Source organism: Procambarus clarkii, chromosome 73 (genome assembly GCF_040958095.1).
Source record: "Procambarus clarkii isolate CNS0578487 chromosome 73, FALCON_Pclarkii_2.0, whole genome shotgun sequence".
Classification (NCBI taxonomy): Eukaryota; Metazoa; Arthropoda; class Malacostraca; order Decapoda; family Cambaridae; genus Procambarus; species Procambarus clarkii.
Window position 1 is genome coordinate 15,465,160 of NC_091222.1, and position 18,139 is coordinate 15,483,298.

An 18,139-nucleotide genomic window follows, 5' to 3' on the forward strand; every position below is an offset into this window, starting at 1 on the left:
TAAAACTAAAACAAGTAAAATTTTCCGAGTATACATATAACACTATAGTTTTTCTATGACTAATAATAAAAATCTATTAATCAAAAGTTTAGGACTAATTAACTAAAAATAAAAATCTACAAGTGAATGTAAACACAGTCAAGTATAATATTCATGTAGAAAGAGAAAGAAAAAGAGAGAGAAGGAAAGAAAGAGAAAGAAAGAAAGGGAGAAAGAGAAAGAAAAGAAAAAACAGTCATGTATAATATTCATATTAGCACCATGCAATATAACTTAGATTAAGTAAAAAATCTCAGACATTTTTAAATCAAATGAAATATGAGAGCCAGAGAGAGAGCGCCACAGAGCCAGAGAGAGAGAGCGTGAGCCAGAGAGAGAGAGAGCCAGAGAGTGAGAGAGCCAGAGAGTGAGAGAGCCAGAGAGTGAGAGAGAGAGAGAGAGAGAGAGAGCCAGAGAGAAGAGAGAGAGAGAGAGAGAGAGAGAGCCAGAGAGAGAGAGAGAGAGAGCCAGAGAGAGAGAGAGAGAGAGCCAGAGAGAGAGAGAGAGCCAGAGAGAGAGAGAGAGCCAGAGAGAGCGAAAGAGCCAGAGAGAGCGAAAGAGCCAGAGAGAGCGAAAGAGCCAGAGAGAGCGAAAGAGCCAGAGAGAGCGAAAGAGCCAGAGAGAGCGAAAGAGCCAGAGAGAGAGAGAGCCAGAGAGAGAGAGAGAGAGCCAGAGAGAGAGAGAGAGAGCCAGAGAGAGAGAGAGAGAGCCAGAGAGAGAGAGCCAGAGAGAGAGAGAGAGAGAGAGAGAGAGAGAGAGAGAGAGAGAGAGAGAGAGAGAGAGAGAGAGAGAGAGAGAGAGAGAGAGAGAGCCAGAGAGAGAGAGAGAGAGAGCCAGAGAGAGAGAGAGAGAGAGCCAGAGAGAGAGAGAGAGCCAGAGAGAGAGAGAGAGAGAGAGCCAGAGAGAGAGAGAGAGCCAGAGAGAGAGAGAGAGCCAGAGAGAGAGAGAGAGAGAGAGAGAGAGAGAGAGAGAGAGAGAGAGAGAGAGAGAGAGAGAGCCAGAGAGAGAGAGAGAGAGCCAGAGAGAGAGAGAGAGAGAGAGAGAGAGCCAGAGAGAGAGAGAGAGAGCCAGAGAGAGAGAGAGAGAGAGAGAGCCAGAGAGAGAGAGAGAGAGCCAGAGAGAGAGAGAGAGAGAGAGAGAGAGAGCCAGAGAGAGAGAGAGAGAGAGAGAGAGAGAGAGCCAGAGAGAGAGAGAGAGAGAGAGCCAGAGAGAGCGAGAGTGAGAGAGAGAGCCAGAGAGAGAGAGAGCCAGAGAGAGAGAGAGCCAGAGAGAGAGAGAGAGAGCAAGAGAGCCAGAGAGAGAGAGAGAGACAGACAGAGACAGAAAGACACACACACAACAAAAGAGGAGACAGAACAAAATTAAGGCAAGGAGAGAGAAGACAGAACAGAAACAACAGAGAGAGGAGAGAAATGAGAAATCATTGAAGAGAAGGGGAAGAGAAACACAAGATAAGAAAAAGATACAAGAAAAATATACAAGATAAAAATGACATAAATGAATACCACAAATATAAAAAGTAAAGGAAGAGAGAAGCTAGAAGAGACAGGAAACGAGAGGTGTTAGAAGAGAGGAGGAAAGGAGAGATTAAAGGACAAGAAAAACAGGAGAGAAACGTAAAAGAAATAAAAAAAGGGACATTTGTGAGGAGAGAAAATAAAGAGACCAGAGAAGACCATATATCAAGAGTGTGAGGATAAAGACTTATATATTTTCTTAGTAGACATCCTCTGGCTCTTGTTGCCCCTCTTGTATACGAATTGTACTTGCAAGTTTTCCCTGAAAAGATATTAACAAAATTAATATTTAATTATTTATTTATATAAATTACACACACACAAACTTATATATATATATATATGTCGTACCTAATAGCCAGAACGCACTTCTCAGCCTACTATTCAAGGCGCGATTTGCCTAATAAGCCAAGTTTTCATGAATTAATGTTTTTTCGTCTACCTAACCAACCTAACCTAACCTAGCTTTTTTTGGCTACCTAACCTAACCTTACCTATAAATATAGGTTAGGTTAGGTTAGGTAGGGTTGGTTAGGTTCGGTCATATATCTACGTTAATTTTAACTCCAATAAAAAAAAATTGACCTCATACATAATGAAATAGGTAGCTTTATCATTTCATAAGAAAAAAATTATAAAAAATATATTAATTCAGGAAAACTTGGCTTATTAGGCAAATCGGGCCTTGAATAGTAGGCCAAAAAGTGAGTTCTGGCTACTAGGTACGACATATATATATATATATATATATATATATATATATATATATATATATATATATATATATATATATATATATATATATATGTCGTACCTAGTAGCCAGAACTCACTTCTGAGCCTACTATGCAAGGCCCGATTTGCCTAATAAGCCAAGTTTTCATGAATTAATTGCTTTTCGACTACCTAACCTACCTAACCTAACCTAACCTAACTTTTTCGGCTACCTAACCTAACCTAACCTATAGAGATAGGTTAGGTTAGGTTAGGTAGGGTTGGTTAGGTTCGGTCATATATCTACGTTAATTTTAACTCCAATAAAAAAAAATTGACCTCTTACATAATGAAATGGGTTGCTTTATCATTTCATAAGAAAAAAATTAGAGAAAATATATTAATTCATGGAAACTTGGCTTATTAGGCAAATCGGGCCTTGCATTGTAGGCTGAAAAGTGAGTTCTGGCTACTAGGTACGACATATATATATATAATATATATAGACCAGAGACCAATTATATATATATATATATATATATAATTTCGTAAACCTCACCCTGTAAACATTCATGTTTCTACATGTTAAACAAGCTACGAGGATGAGGGAAGGGGATGTTCCCTCCATGCTGGATATTATATTTACCAGGAAAGAGAAAGATATATTTATCATTCAGTACCTCCCTCCTTTGGTACCTCCCTCCTTTTACCCAAGTGACATGGTCACTTGGGTAAAAGTGACCATGTCTTTTTGGGAATAAAGTATGCAATGCATTATAATCTGGAAGAAAATGAGCTTGAAGCAGTTGAAAAACCTGACTTGTGGAGAGGTCATTATGGGGAACTCAGATATTTCCTTAAGGAATTTGACAAACACTTGCTGTTAGGACATGAAGTAAATGAGATGTATGTCAAGTTTTGTGAAATATATGATAATGGCACAACAAAATTTATACTAAAGCAGAGATGCAGAACTAGGAAAAGGGGAAAAATTGCCCAAACATACAAGCAATACACAGATGCGAGAAACAACAATAGCAGTAAGGAGAGGGGCAGAAAGACTATGACTTTCGGTCATATTCAACAACACAAATATACATACACACACACACATTATTGGAAAAAATTGGAATTGGAATATTGGAAAAAATAATTAAAACTAAATGGGTAGAACACCTGGAGAGAAATGATATAATTTCAGACAGACAGTATGGTTTTCGATTTGGAAGATCCTGTGTATCGAATTTACTCAGTTTCTATGATCGAGCAACAGATATATTACAGGAAAGAGATGGTTGGGTTGACTGCATCTATCTGGACCTAAAAAAGGCATTCGACAGTTCCACATAGAGAGGTTGTTCTGGAAACTGGAAAATATTGGAGGGGTGACAGGTAAGCTTCTAATATGGATGAAAAATTTTCTGACATAGAAAAATGAGGGCAGTAATCAGAGGCAATGTATCGGACTGGAGAAATGTCACAAGTGGAGTACCACAGGGTTCAGTTCTTGCACCAGTGATGTTTATTGTCTACATAAATGATCTACCAGTTGGTATACAGAATTACATGAACATGTTTGCTGATGATGCTAAGATAATAGGAAGGATAAGAAATTTAGATGATTGTCATGCCCTTCAAGAAAACCTGGATAAAATAAGTATATGGAGCACCACTTGGCAAATGGAATTTAATGTTAATAAATGCCATGTTATGGAATGTGGAACAGGAGAACATAGACCCCACACAACCTATACATTATGTGAGAAATCTTTAAAGAATTCTGATAAAGAAAGAGATCTAGGGGTGGTTCTAGATAGAAAACTATCACCTGAGGACCACATAAAGAATATTGTGCGAGGAGCCTATGCTACGCTTTCTAACTTTAGAATTGCGTTTAAATACATGGATGGTGATATACTAAAGAAATTGTTCATGACTTTTGTTACGCCAAAGCTAGAATATGCAGCTGTTGTGTGGTGCCCAACAACAGAAGTTGGCCCATATCTTAAGAAGCACATCAACAAACTGGAAAAGGTGCAAAGACATGCTACTAAGTGGCTCCCAGAACTGAAGGGCAAGAGCTACGAGGAGACGTTAGAGGCATTAAATATGCCAAAACTAAAAGACAGAAGAGGTGATATGATCACTACATACAAAATAGTAACAGGAATTGATAAAATCGACGGAAGATTTCCTGAGACCTGGAACTTCAAGAACAGGAGGTCATAGATTGAAACTAGCTTAACACAGATGCTAAAGAAATATAAGAAAATTCACTTTCGCAAATAGAGTGGTAGACGGTTGGAACAAGTTAGGTGAGAAGGTGGTGGAGGCCAAGACTGTCAGTAGTTTCAAAGCGTTATATGACAAAGAGTGCTGGGAAGACGGTCTCATCCTTTAACTACACTTAGGTAATTACACACACACACACACATACATATTATATATATATATATATATATATATATATATATATATATATATATATATATATATATATATATATATATATATATATATATTATATATATTATATATATATATATATATATATATATATATATATATATATATATATATATATATATATATATATATATATATATATATATATGTCGTACCTAGTCGCCAGAACGCACTTTTCAGCCTACTATGCAAGGCCCGATTTGCCTAATAAGCCAAGTTTTCATGAATTAATATATTTTCTCTATTTTTTTTCTTATGAAATGATAAAGCTATCCATTTCATTATGTATGAGGTCAATTCTTTTTTTATTGGAGTTAAAATTAATAGAGATATATGACCGAACCTAACCTATCTTTATAGGTTAGGTAGCTGAAAATGTTAGGTTAGGTAGTCGAAAAAACATTAATTCAAGAAAACTTGGCTTATTAGGCAAATCGGGCCTTGCATAGTAGGCTGAGATGTGCGTTCTGGCTACTAGGTACGACACATTATATATATATATATATATATATATATATATATATATATATATATATATATATATATATATATATATATATATGTATATATATATATATATATATATATATATATATATATATATATATATATATATATATCGGACAATTAGTAAAAAAAAAAAAAAAAAAAATTAAATTATTTTACCTTGTACCTAGATCCACCAGGCCTGTTTGGTGCCTGTTTCAGTACTTCAGACATCTGGAAGGTCACATCCTCCTCCTCAACTTGTGGATGTGCGTTGATAGATGATTCTGTAAAATTAAGTTATTTATATAATAATAAATTCAGTATAACAATAATATTCTGTAAAATTAAAAGTAATTTATACATCAATCAGATAAAACTCTCCAGAGATGGTGATACACAACATATAAAGGACAAGTTTCAGAACAAAATATGCATTTAGGAATAAGGTTTTGTACATGTAGGTAGCACATGAGAAAATAAGTGGAAGGTGATCAAGTTTATATTAACATGTTAATGACTTTGTTAATATATGGAAGTTGTAGTTATGGACCTGGTGACTCTAGTGGGAGCCCTGAGGACAGAGTTGGACTCTCTGCGGGAGGAGGTGCGTCAGCTTAAAGAACAACGAGAAGTAACGAAGGAGGAGACCAGTAGTAAAGGGACCTCGTCTTGGAGAGTTGTGAAAGACAGGGGCCTTAAGAAGACTTTGATAAAGCCGCCTTCAAACGCCATAGCAACTTCTAATTCATTTGACGTTTTGGAGGACGAGTGCTGTGGTGAGACTGCGGATCGCGCAAAAGGGAAAGCAACGAAGAGAAAGGAAGAGCAGGCCCCTCAGAAAGTAAAGGTACCTAAGCAAACATTAGTTGTTGGAGATTCCCAGATAAGGTATTTGGATAGAGCGTTTTGTGCTAGAGATAGGGGGAACAGGTTAAGGGTTTGCTATCCCGGAGCTGGCATTGGTGATATTATAAACAACATGAATGATATTATGGCTGGTAATGGGAACAATCCCATTATTTGCATTAGCGTGGGAGGAAATGATGTTGGTCGAGTTAGGAGTGAGGAACTGATTCAGAGGTATAAAACAGCCATAGAATTAGTTAGGAGCAAGGGAGGAATCCCGATCATATGTGGCATTCTTCCAAGAAAGGGAGTGGGAAATGAATGGATATCGAGGGCACTTGGTGTCAATTGCCGGCTGGAAAGATATTGCAAATCAAATGCAATATCTTTCATAGACAACTGGGAACACTTCTATGGAAGAAATGAAATGTATGCTCGTGATGGGGTGCATCTATCGAGAGCTGGGGTTGTTGCTGTTGCGAACTCGTTGGAAGAAGTGGTTAGAGGTGTTTGTTTGGGTTTAAACTGTTAGTAGATAGAGGTATGGGAATTGATTTGGAGGAAGGAGGTAATAAAAGTATGTGTTTGTGGGAGAAAGGAATTGGCAAAACGATCAGGGAAAGAGAAGGTCCGCAAAATAACAATTCACTTAGGGTATATTACACTAACAGTAGAAGTCTAAGAAATAAAATTAACGAATTAAATGCTCTTGTCTGCACAGAAAAAATAGATATTATTGCACTTACCGAAACGTGGATGAATGTAGAAAATAGAGAACTATTAGCTGAATATCAAATATACGGATTTAAACTATTTCACACAGATAGATATATTAGACGAGGAGGTGGAGTAGCCATATATGTTAGGGACAATTTGAAATGTAGTCTCAAAGAGGGAATCAAAACAGAGCCACACACAGAAACCATTTGGATAGAATTAAACGAAAAAGCTAATAATATTATAATAGGAGTTATATATAGGCCACCAAATTTAGACAGAATGGAAGCAAAGCATCTATGGGATGAAATATCTAGAGCATCTAGATCTAACAGTATTTATGTCATGGGTGACTTTAATTTTAGCGGAATAAGCTGGTTGAACAAAACAGGGAATAGTGAAGCAGAAGATTTTCTAGAATTAATTGACGATTGCTTTCTTACGCAACACATTAAGGAACCAACACGGGAAAATAATATTTTAGATTTAGTGTTAACTAACAGGGAAACGCAAATTAATGACATCGAAATAGGGAGTGAGCTAGGGAGCAGTGATCACAAAGAAATCAGATTTAGCATAGAATGGAATAGACCAGTAGGAGAAAATTCTGTTAAAGTGCCAGATTTTCGAAAAGCTGATTTTAATAGCCTAAGAAATTTTTTGGGTCAAATTGATTGGAAAGTCTTGGGTATGGGGTGTGGGCCGGTCTTGGAGCGAGACATGAACCCAGCGATAGGTGACTTAAATGGGGATTTCGATGTGGATTCAATATATAACTTATTTAAGAATATTCTAAACAAAGCACAGGAACGTAGTATACCATACAAATTGAATAGATCGAATACTAATGACCCAAAGTGGATAACAAAGAATTTGAAGAACCTTATAGGTAAAAAGAGAGCTTGGTACAAAAGGATTAAAAATGGGGAGGCCACTTTAGAACAGGAATTCGTACAACTGGTTAGAAATGTTAAAAAAGAGATAAGGAAAGCAAAAAGAAACTATGAAGTTCGCATAGCAGGGCAAGCAAAGACAAATCCTAAAGGGTTTTTTCAGTTATATCGTACTAAGACTAGGGAAAGGATAGGTCCATTAAAAACTGATACAGGTCAAATAACAGATAGTGATGAAGAGATGAGTAGTATTTTTAATAAATATTTTGTATCTGTATTTACTAAAGAGGAACTTAACAATATGCCTTCAGCTGAACAAGTCTATGTGGGTGGGGACGAGGACAGGTTGACCAGTTTAGCAGTTACCAGGGAGGATGTTCTTAAACAAATAGTAAAACTCAAACCAAACAAATCCCCAGGGCCGGATGAAGTGTTTGCCAGGGTGCTTAAAGAATGCAAAGAGGAGCTTTGTGACCCACTGTCAACCATATTTAATAAATCAATAGAGTCAGGCAGAGTGCCAGAGTTTTGGAAAGTTGCTAATGTGATACCAGTTTTTAAGAAAGGAGATAGATCACTTGCGTCTAACTATCGACCAATTAGCCTAACGTCTATTGTGGGAAAGTTACTCGAATCTATAATAGCAAATAAAATTCGTCTTCATCTTGAAAAACATAAATTAATAATTGAGTCTCAACATGGTTTTATAAATGGCCGTTCATGTTTAACAAATTTGTTATCTTTTTATTCTAGCATTGTTGAGGCAGTTGATAGTGGTAAGGATTGCGATGTTGTATACCTTGACTTTAGCAAAGCTTTTGATACAGTGCCACATGAAAGACTGATTAAAAAGATAGAGTCTCATGGTATTGGGGGTGCTATATTAAGCTGGATTAGGGCATGGCTATACCAAAGGAAACAGAGTTAGTATAAATGGAATCAAGTCAGAGTGGGAAAATGTTGTAAGTGGAGTGCCTCAAGGCTCTGTCCTGGGACCTCTGTTGTTTATAATATATATAAATGATTTAGATTCAGGTTTGAGTAGCAACATTTGCAAATTTGCCGATGATACGAAAATCGGTAGGGAAATTAATTCGGAGGAGGACTCACTATCACTTCAAGTTGATCTAGATAGGGTTTTGAAATGGTCAAAGGATTGGCAGATGCAGTTTAATGCTGACAAATGTAAAGTTCTGAGGTTAGGTAATGATGATAGAGTTACAAGATACGAGCTAGATGGTGTTGTGATTGCGAAGTCGGATTGCGAAAGGGATCTGGGAGTTATGATTAGTAAGAATTTAAAACAAAAGGATCAATGCATAAATGTTCGTAATAAGGCAAATCGGACACTTGGATTTATTAATCGCAGCGTTAGTAACAAGACACCTGGTGTGGTTCTCAAGCTATATCTTGCTCTAGTTAGGCCCCATTTAGATTATGCAGTTCAGTTTTGGTCGCCATATTATAGAATGGATATAAATTCACTTGAACGTGTCCAGCGTAGGATGACTAAGTTAATTCCCCAAATTAGAAATCTTTCATATGAAGAAAGATTAACAAAGCTTAAGTTGCATTCACTGGAAAGGCGAAGAGTTAGGGGCGACATGATAGAGGTTTACAAGTGGGTGAATGGACATAACAAGGGGGATATTAATAGGGTATTAAAAGTATCAACACAGGACAGAACACGAAACAATGGGTATAAATTGGATAAGTTTAGATTTAGGAAAGACTTGGGTAAATACTGGTTCAGTAACAGGGTTGTTGATTTGTGGAACCAATTGCCGCGTAACGTGGTGGAGGTGGGGTCCCTCGATTGTTTCAAGCGCGGATTGGACAAGTATATGAGTGGGATTGGGTGGTTATAGAATAGGAGCTGCCTCGAATGGGCCAATAGGCCTTCTGCAGTTACCTTTGTTCTTATGTTCTTATGTTAAGGCTTTGCAAGAATGAAAAAATATTAATAATATAATATCACCTACCAATTAATTGTACATCATTTATTAGTCAATTATTTGCATTATTATTATTCAATACTAATGATATAAAAATGCATTTTGTAATCTACTATTTATGCAAGTATTAAGCACAGGATCATGAAATAAACTGCAAAATACTGTAATGGATAAACCAATTAATTTTACATTTTCCTATAGCTAAGTCAGTCAGTTCTATTAGCAGCAGAGAACAATTATGCCCAACCTCTATTAAATGAAACAATCTTAAGAGCAAGTGATAGAAATATAATCATTTATGCTTGGGATTATGGAATGGTTCCAAATATGAAAAATATCAAGTTTTTTGGTTAAAATTTTTTAACTTAAAATTTACATTTTTAAGTGAATTTTAAACTTTAAAAAAATTATTTAATTTTTTGGTTACTTACTTAAAATAACATTATATAGTTCTTGTTTTTGTAGAAATGCCAATTTCTTCTTTTGCCCTTCCAGACTGTATAGTGACCACAGGCCGTTTGTTCATATCTTCATTATTCTTCGAACTGTGGTTGCACAATCAGACCCACGTACACTGGTTAAAAGCATCACCTAAAAGCAACAACAAAAATGTAGTACACTGACGAATTTTGAATATATATATATATATATATATATGTCGTACCTAGTAGCCAGAACTCACATTTCAGCCTACAATGCAAGGCCCGATTTGCCTAATAAGCCAAGTTTTCATGAATTAATATATTTTCTCTAATTTTTTTCTTATGAAATGATAAAGCTGCCCATTTTATTATGTATGAGGTCAATTTTTTTTTATTGGAGTTAAAATTAACGTAGATATATGACCGAACGTAACCAACCCTACCTAACCTAACCTAACCTATCTTTATAGGTTAGGTTTGGTTAGGTAGCCGAAAAAGTTAGGTTAGGTTAGGTAGTCGAAAAGCAATTAATTCATGAAAACTTGGCTTATTAGGCAAATCGGGCCTTGCATAGTAGGCTCAGAAGTGAGTTCTGGCTACTAGGTACGACATATATATATATATATATATATATATATATATATATATATATATATATATATATATATATATATATATATATATATATATATTAGTTGATTTTATACCCGCATTAGGTCAGGTGATAATAAAGCCATTCACAACTGCAGGCCTAATAAAAAAAGGAGGTGGCATAGCAATATCTTACAAAGATACCTTCATCTGCAATAGTCTCATTAGTAATAGAGACGACTATTGTGAATATACCTTTGCCAAGTTCTCCAGTAAATCCCTTAAATCCTCCTTGACTATAAGTGCCATCTATAGATTTCCCAATACCGACATAGCTTCATTCTCAGATAACGTAAGGAATCTTATCATAAATAACAATCTCAACAAAAATCAAACCAACTTAGTGGTTTGTAATGGTGAACAAAACATGCAGATACTTATATATAACCTGTGAATAGAGTGTAATAACACCAAAACTATTTGTTTATTGTTTTATGACCATAATAATTGAATCACTAATATGATTCACTAATATATAATCCTAATAATAATCACTAATATATAATCCATTGAGCATGCTGCATCTCTTTCAGTCTCTTTGCAATTTGAACAAGAGGGTTTTTAATTGATCGAACCATATTCTTAAAGTAAAGTAAATGAGATGTATTCCATATTTTGCAAAATATACGATGAAGGCACACAAACATTCATACCAAAACTGAAGGGCAGGATTTATGAGGAGACATTAGAGGCATTAAATATTCCAAACTAGAAGACAGAAGGAAAAGAGGAGATATGATCACTACGTACAAAACAGTAACAGGAATTGATAAACTTGATAGGGAAGATTTCCCGAGACCTGGAATTTCAAGAACAAGAGGTTATAGATTTAAACGAACTAAACAAAGATGCCGAAGAAATGTAAGACAATTCACTTTTGCAAACAGAATGGTAAACGGTTGGAACATGTTAGGTGAGAAGGTGGTGGAGGCCAAATCCGTCAAAAGTTTCAAAGCATTATATGACAAAGAGTGCTGGGAAAATGGGACACCACGAGTGTAGCTCTCCATCCATCTGATTGATAACCCAAATGAATTTTTCATGGATATGATACCAACATCAAATCATAAATCAGATGTGATCCTATCCCCACTGGATTTTGAAGAAGCCATAGACAGTATGCCTATGCACTCTGCACCAGGCCCTGACTCTTGGAACTCTATATTCATCAAGAACTGTAAAAAACGTTATCGCAGGCCCTTCACATTCTTTGGAGACAAAGCCAAGATACTGGCATTGTCCCTGACATACTAAAAACCGCAGAGATAGCACCGCCCCATAAAGGAGGAAATAAGGCAGAGGCAAAAAACTACAGACCGATAGCACTAACATCGCACATCATAAAAATCTTTGAGAGAATGCTAAGAAGTAAGATCACAAAATACATGGAATCACAGCATCTCCATAACCCCAGACAACATGGTTTCAGAACAGGGCGCTCTTGCCTATCACAGTTGCTGGACCACTCTGACATGGCACTAGATGCCATGGAAGACAAACAAAACGCTTTGACAAAAAAAAGCCTTTGACAAATGTGACCATTGTGTTATTGCACATAAAATGCGTTCAAAAGGAATTACCGGAAAAATAGGCAGATGGATATACAACTTCCTGACTAATAGAACCCAATGTGTAGTAGTCAACAAAATAAAATCTGGACCATCAACCGTAAAGAGCTCAGTCCCCAAGCGTACTGTGCTTGCTCCAATACTTTTTCTCATCCTCATATCGGACATAGACAAGGACACAACCTATAGTACTTGATCATCCTTTGCAGATGACACTAGAATCTTCACGAGAGTAGGCAACATAGAGGACACGGCAAACCTCCAATCAGATGTAAATCAGGTCTTTCTATGGGCTACAGAAAATAACATGGTGATTAACGAACATAAGTTTCAGCTCATGCGCTACGGAAAAAATAAAAAATATAAAAACGGAAACCACTTACAAAACTCAGTCAAATCATAACATTGAACGGAAAAGCAACGTAAAGGATTTGGGTGTACTGATGTCAGAAGGCCTTACATTTAAAGAACACAATAAAGTAGCCGTCACAACTGCAAGAAAAATGACAGGATAGATAACAAGAACTTTTCACACTAGAGATGCTATACCGATGATGATAGTTTTCAAGACGCTAGTGCTCTCTAGAGTGGAATACTGCTGCATAATGAAAGCCCCTTTCAAAGCTGGAGAAATTACTGACCTATACTTATGCATTTATCTTCGGTTTAACACAACAGGCACCAGACACACGCTAGGCATCATACACACTAGGATAAAACAAACATTAGGCCAGAAGTCAGAAAAGAATTCAAAGAATTTTACTGGAAAGGCTTGCTGTTAGGAAAGGAAGTAATTGAGATGAATTAATGCACAGTATGTCAATTTTGTGAAATATATGATAAAGGAACAAAAACATTTATACCAAAACAAAGATGCAGAACTAGGAAACAGGATTTGTTCAACTGAAATTTCAAGACGGACAGAGACCAAAAGACACAAAAATGGAATCAATATACGAAGAGGCCAAACCCCCAAACATACCAGTAATACAAAGAGAAACAACTACACGGCAGTGAGGAGAGAGGCAGAAAGAAATTTTGAAAAAAAGGAACAAACAAATGTAAAGTAGAACAAATCATATTCTATAAATACAGCAACAACCAATTGCAGGTAAAGGATAATATTCAGAGCTTTTAAATGCATGGATGGCGAAATACTCAAGAAATTGTTCACGACTTTTGTTAGACCAAAGTTGGAATATGCAGCGGTTGTATGGTGCCCATATCTTAAGAAGCACATAAACAAACTGGAAAAGGTGCAAAGACATGCTACTAAGTGGCTCCCAGAACTGAAGGACAAGAACTATGAGGAGAGGTTAGAGGCATTAAATATACCAAATATACTACACAAATATATATACTACACATGCACAATAAACTACCCTACACAGGCTGAGTATGGTGTGTACAATAAATTATTAGCTAAAAGATAAGACTGAGTTTGTATAAATGGGGGTTAAGTCAGAGTGGGAAAATGTAAGTGGAGTGCCTCAAAACCCTGTCCTGGGACCTCTGTAATTCATAATATATACAAATAATTTAGACTCAGGTTTGATCAGCAATATTTGAAAATTTCCAGATGATACAAAAGGGATTTTTTTCTGGATTCAGGATTATTTTTTTATGGCTGAAAACAGGTTTTCAGCAATAAAAGAAATACAGTATTGCTGGAACAACCGTCGACATCTTCAAGAGAAAGCCTGAACATCTTCAAGAAGTGAAGATGACCTTGAGAAGAAGTATAGGTTGGGAGAAGTATAGGTTAGGAATTGTCTCCAAAGAATTCTCAAAGAATTACTCGTTATTGCTATCCAAGATAATTAGACGAGCCAAAACTAAATACTACGAAGATAAATTTACCCAAATAAAGAGTACCTTACCTAAAAATATGTATGTACCTTACGTAAATAAACATTTGATTTTGAAGTGCCGGACAAACAAGGCTGTGGTGGATATGTGGGCCTGAGGGGCCTGTCCAAGCAACAGCCTGTTGGACCAAGCTCTCACATGTCAAGCCTGGCCTTGGAAGGGCTTGGTGAGTAGAACAACTACCAGAACCCTATAATGCATGTATCAAGCAGATAACTAGGTTGTAGAGGATAGATAACATAGTGATTATAAGAAAACTAAAAACTCACTGGAAGCAATATAAATTACAAGAGTTGATACTCAACTTCTTTCCATTGTACCTCCCGTGTGTCAGCTTATCACTCTACTGCTAATATCACGGTATTGCAGAATATCTGTCTCTACATTGCCAAGGTGTCCAGGCAGTGAGCACCACATAATGCAGTGCAGTCCTGTAAGAATAAGCACAGTAAGTATGGGCACGGAGGAGGTGCAGCAGTGGCTTGTGAAGGGCTGGAGAGTAAATGGACATGCCCAGGGGTAAAAAGCATTAGGGTAACAGAACATAGCCCATAAAAATAGTAATGACTGTGAATGAATAATTATATGAATGCAATAATACTTCATATCTCAATAGGAATACTAAGCAGGATGCAAGACAAAGTATTGATTGTGATAGTGGTTGGTACAAGTCCTCACGTCCCCACAGACACCAGTAACAGCCCTCACCTCCCAACACAGTACCCTTGTTCCTTAACACCCCTTTGGACCTTTATTACAGGAAAAATAGAATCAATTAATATAATAAAATATAAAATATAAGTGTTTACTTACGATAATACTATCGGTGGAACACAAAATCTTCTTCTTCTTGATAGTAGGTGCAGTTTGCATGAAGGGTTAGTCCTCGCCATGACTGAACTCACGACAAAATGGCCGCTGTGTTGATATGGCGTCAGATGACGCTGTGACGTCACAGGTGAGGGACGCTTTGTGCATTACTCCCTCGTCGCTTGAACCCATCATTAATAGTTTTGTTATTTTTATTATTTTATTCTTATTTATTTATATACAAGAAGTTACATTGGGGGTTAACAGAGAATATAGAAAATAAGTTGAATTAACATTCTTGTAAAGCCACTAGCACACATAGCGTTTCGGGTAAGTCCTTAAACATTTTTTTTTATAAATTAACAGTAAAATTGATAAAAAATGTTGGCAGGTATTTTACAGCTTTTCTTTACAGGTACAGATAATTTTAAGTAGAATAATTACAGTCAAATCAACAAAAGTGTTTGCAGGTAATTTGAAGAAATTTTGACACAAAAGCAGATCAGAATAATACACAATATTAACAATACACAATAAAGAAACAAGGATTACTAGGTACATGAGGATAGCATTTCAGGGTTATTCATTGGTTCACTGAAGCACAATATGAAGATCATTTCGAGGAAAAGTTTCAAGGAATAATGCAGTAGTATATGCACTCAATACAACAACCATGATGTCAGATGATATCTAAGATTACAAAGTTAAAGTAATATGGCTTAGGCACAAATATTGGGGGATTGAGTAACACTAGAAACAGTGTGAAGATAAAGCCCATGGTAGAAAACTATGAAGATGAAATTAGGTACTTTTTGGTTTTATTTTTGAATATGGCAGAAGTTGGACAGCTTTTCAAATCATTATAAGGGAGTGAGTTCCATAGACTAGGTCCCTTTATTTACGTAGAGTGTTTACATAGATTAAGTTTGACTCTGGGGATATCAAAGAGATATTTATGTCTGGTGGGGTGGCCATGTGTTCTATTACATCTGTCCAGGAAGAGTTTCAGAACAGGGTTTGCACTTAGAAAAAGGGTTTTATAAACGTAATTTACACAGGAGTGAGTTCCATAGACTAGGTCCCTTTATTTACGTAGAGTGTTTACATAGATTAAGTTTGACTCTGGGGATATCAAAGAGATATTTATGTCTGGTGGGGTGGCCATGTGTTCTATTACATCTGTCCAGGAAGAGTTTCAGAACAGGGTTTGCACTTAGAAAAAGGGTTTTATAAACGTAATTTACACAGGAGAATGTATGGAGTGAATTTGTTTAGCATGTTTAAAGATTTGAACAAGGGAGCTGTGTGTTGTCTGAAGGTAGAGTTAGTTATTGTCCTGATAGCAGATTTTTACTGGATGATGATGGGCTTGAGGTAGTTTGCAGAGGTTGAACCCCAAGCACAAACACCATAAGAATGATAGGGATAGATAAGTGCATAATAGAGTGAGGAGAGCAGAGTAGGGTACATGATATCTGATCTTAGACAGTATACCAACTGTTTTAGAAACCTTTTTAGTTATGTGTTGTATATGGGTGCAGAAGTTGAGTCTCTTGTCTAAGTATAGGCTAAGAAACTTTCCATAATTTTTATTGCTAATGTTTATTTATTTATTTATTTATTTATGCATATACAAGAATGTACATAAGGAATGTGAGGATACAAATATGGTAATTACAGTCTTGTAAAGCCACTAGCACGCGCAGCGTTTCGGGCAGGTCCTTAATCTAAGAAAATTTTAAGGAGGTAAATACTTGCAAAATTTATAGACAAAAAAAAATGATAACAGATTACATGGAATGAAAAAAAAAAGAAGATGAGAGAAAATTATAGGTACAGTATATTAAAGCACATAGGTAGCTATGATTGATTGCAATGACAGCTTAAAATGGTAGTTGACAACAAATTGGTAGGCACAATACAGCAGAAACAATATAAGATTGATTGCAATGACAGCTTGAATGGTAGTTGACAAAAATTGGTAGTCACAAAACAGCATATGGCTAGCACATAAAAGAAGACAGCAATGAGCACAATAATAAGGTTGTTTGATATTACATAAAAATTAGGAGATTGGGTAACACTAGGTACAGAGCAAATTTAAAGCTCAGTGTAGGAAACTAAATAGATGAAGTTAGGTACTTTTTGGTTTTGCTTTTAAATAAGGCAAAAGTTTTACAGTTTTTCAATTCACTAGGGAGTGAGTTCCACAGACTAGGTCCCTTAATTTGCATAGTGTTTACACAGATTAAGTTTGACCCTGGGGATATCAAAGAGATATTTATTTCTGGTGTGGTGATAATGGGTCCTATTACATCTGTCCAGGGAGAGTTTCAGAGCATGGTTTGCATTTAAGAACAGGGTCTTGTAAATGTAGTTGACACAAGAGAATGTGTGGAGGGAGTTAATATTTAGCAAGTTTAGGGATTTAAACAAGGGAGCTGAGTGTTGTCTGAAAGCAGAGTTAGTTATTATTCTGATAGCAGATTTTTGCTGTGTGATGATGGGCTTAAGGTGGTTTGCAGTGGTAGACCCCCATGCACAGATACTATAATTAAGATAGGGGTAGATTAGTGCATAATATAGTGAGAGGAGAGCAGAGTTAGGAACATAATATCTGATTTTGGAGAGTATACCAACTGTCTTAGAGACTTTCTTAGTTATGTGTTGAATGTGGGTGCTGAAGTTGAGTCTATTGTCCAGGAATAGGCCAAGAAACTTGCCATCATTTTTATTACTGATGTTAATGTTGTCTATCTGTAGCTGAATTGCATTTGATGATTTGCTTCCAAATAAGATGTAGTAAGTCTTTTCGATGTTTAATGTTAGTTTGTTCGTTGACATCCATAAGTGGACTTTTTTTAATTCATTATTCACAACATTATTTAGTGTATGTGGGTTGAGGTTTGAGTAGATAAGGGTAGTATCGTCAACAAACAATATAGGTTTGAGAATATTAGAGACATTAGGCAGATCGTTTATATATATATATTCCTCATCTACATTAATGACCTTCCAAATGCCTCCCAACACCTCAAACCAATTCTATTTGCTGACGACACAACCTTCATTTACTCCAGTCCTGACCCCCTTGCTCTAAATGCCACAGTAAATACTGAGCTAGAGAAAGTCCATCTTTGGCTAACTGCCAACAAACTCACCCTTAACATTGACAAAACGTTTT

General features: G+C 36.2%; 1 long non-coding RNA gene across 1 annotated transcript; it reads right to left on the reverse strand.

Annotated features, from left to right (window-relative positions):
• Positions 1-1,265: 1,265 nt before the first annotated feature.
• Positions 1,266-15,042, reverse strand: LOC138356587 (uncharacterized). The gene is made up of 3 exons (XR_011224545.1): positions 14,959-15,042; positions 5,402-5,508; positions 1,266-1,818 (listed from the first exon to the last, which is right to left on the reverse strand). It is a non-coding gene; the product is annotated as an uncharacterized lncRNA (long non-coding RNA).
• Between the last annotated feature and the right edge of the window lie 3,097 nt (positions 15,043-18,139).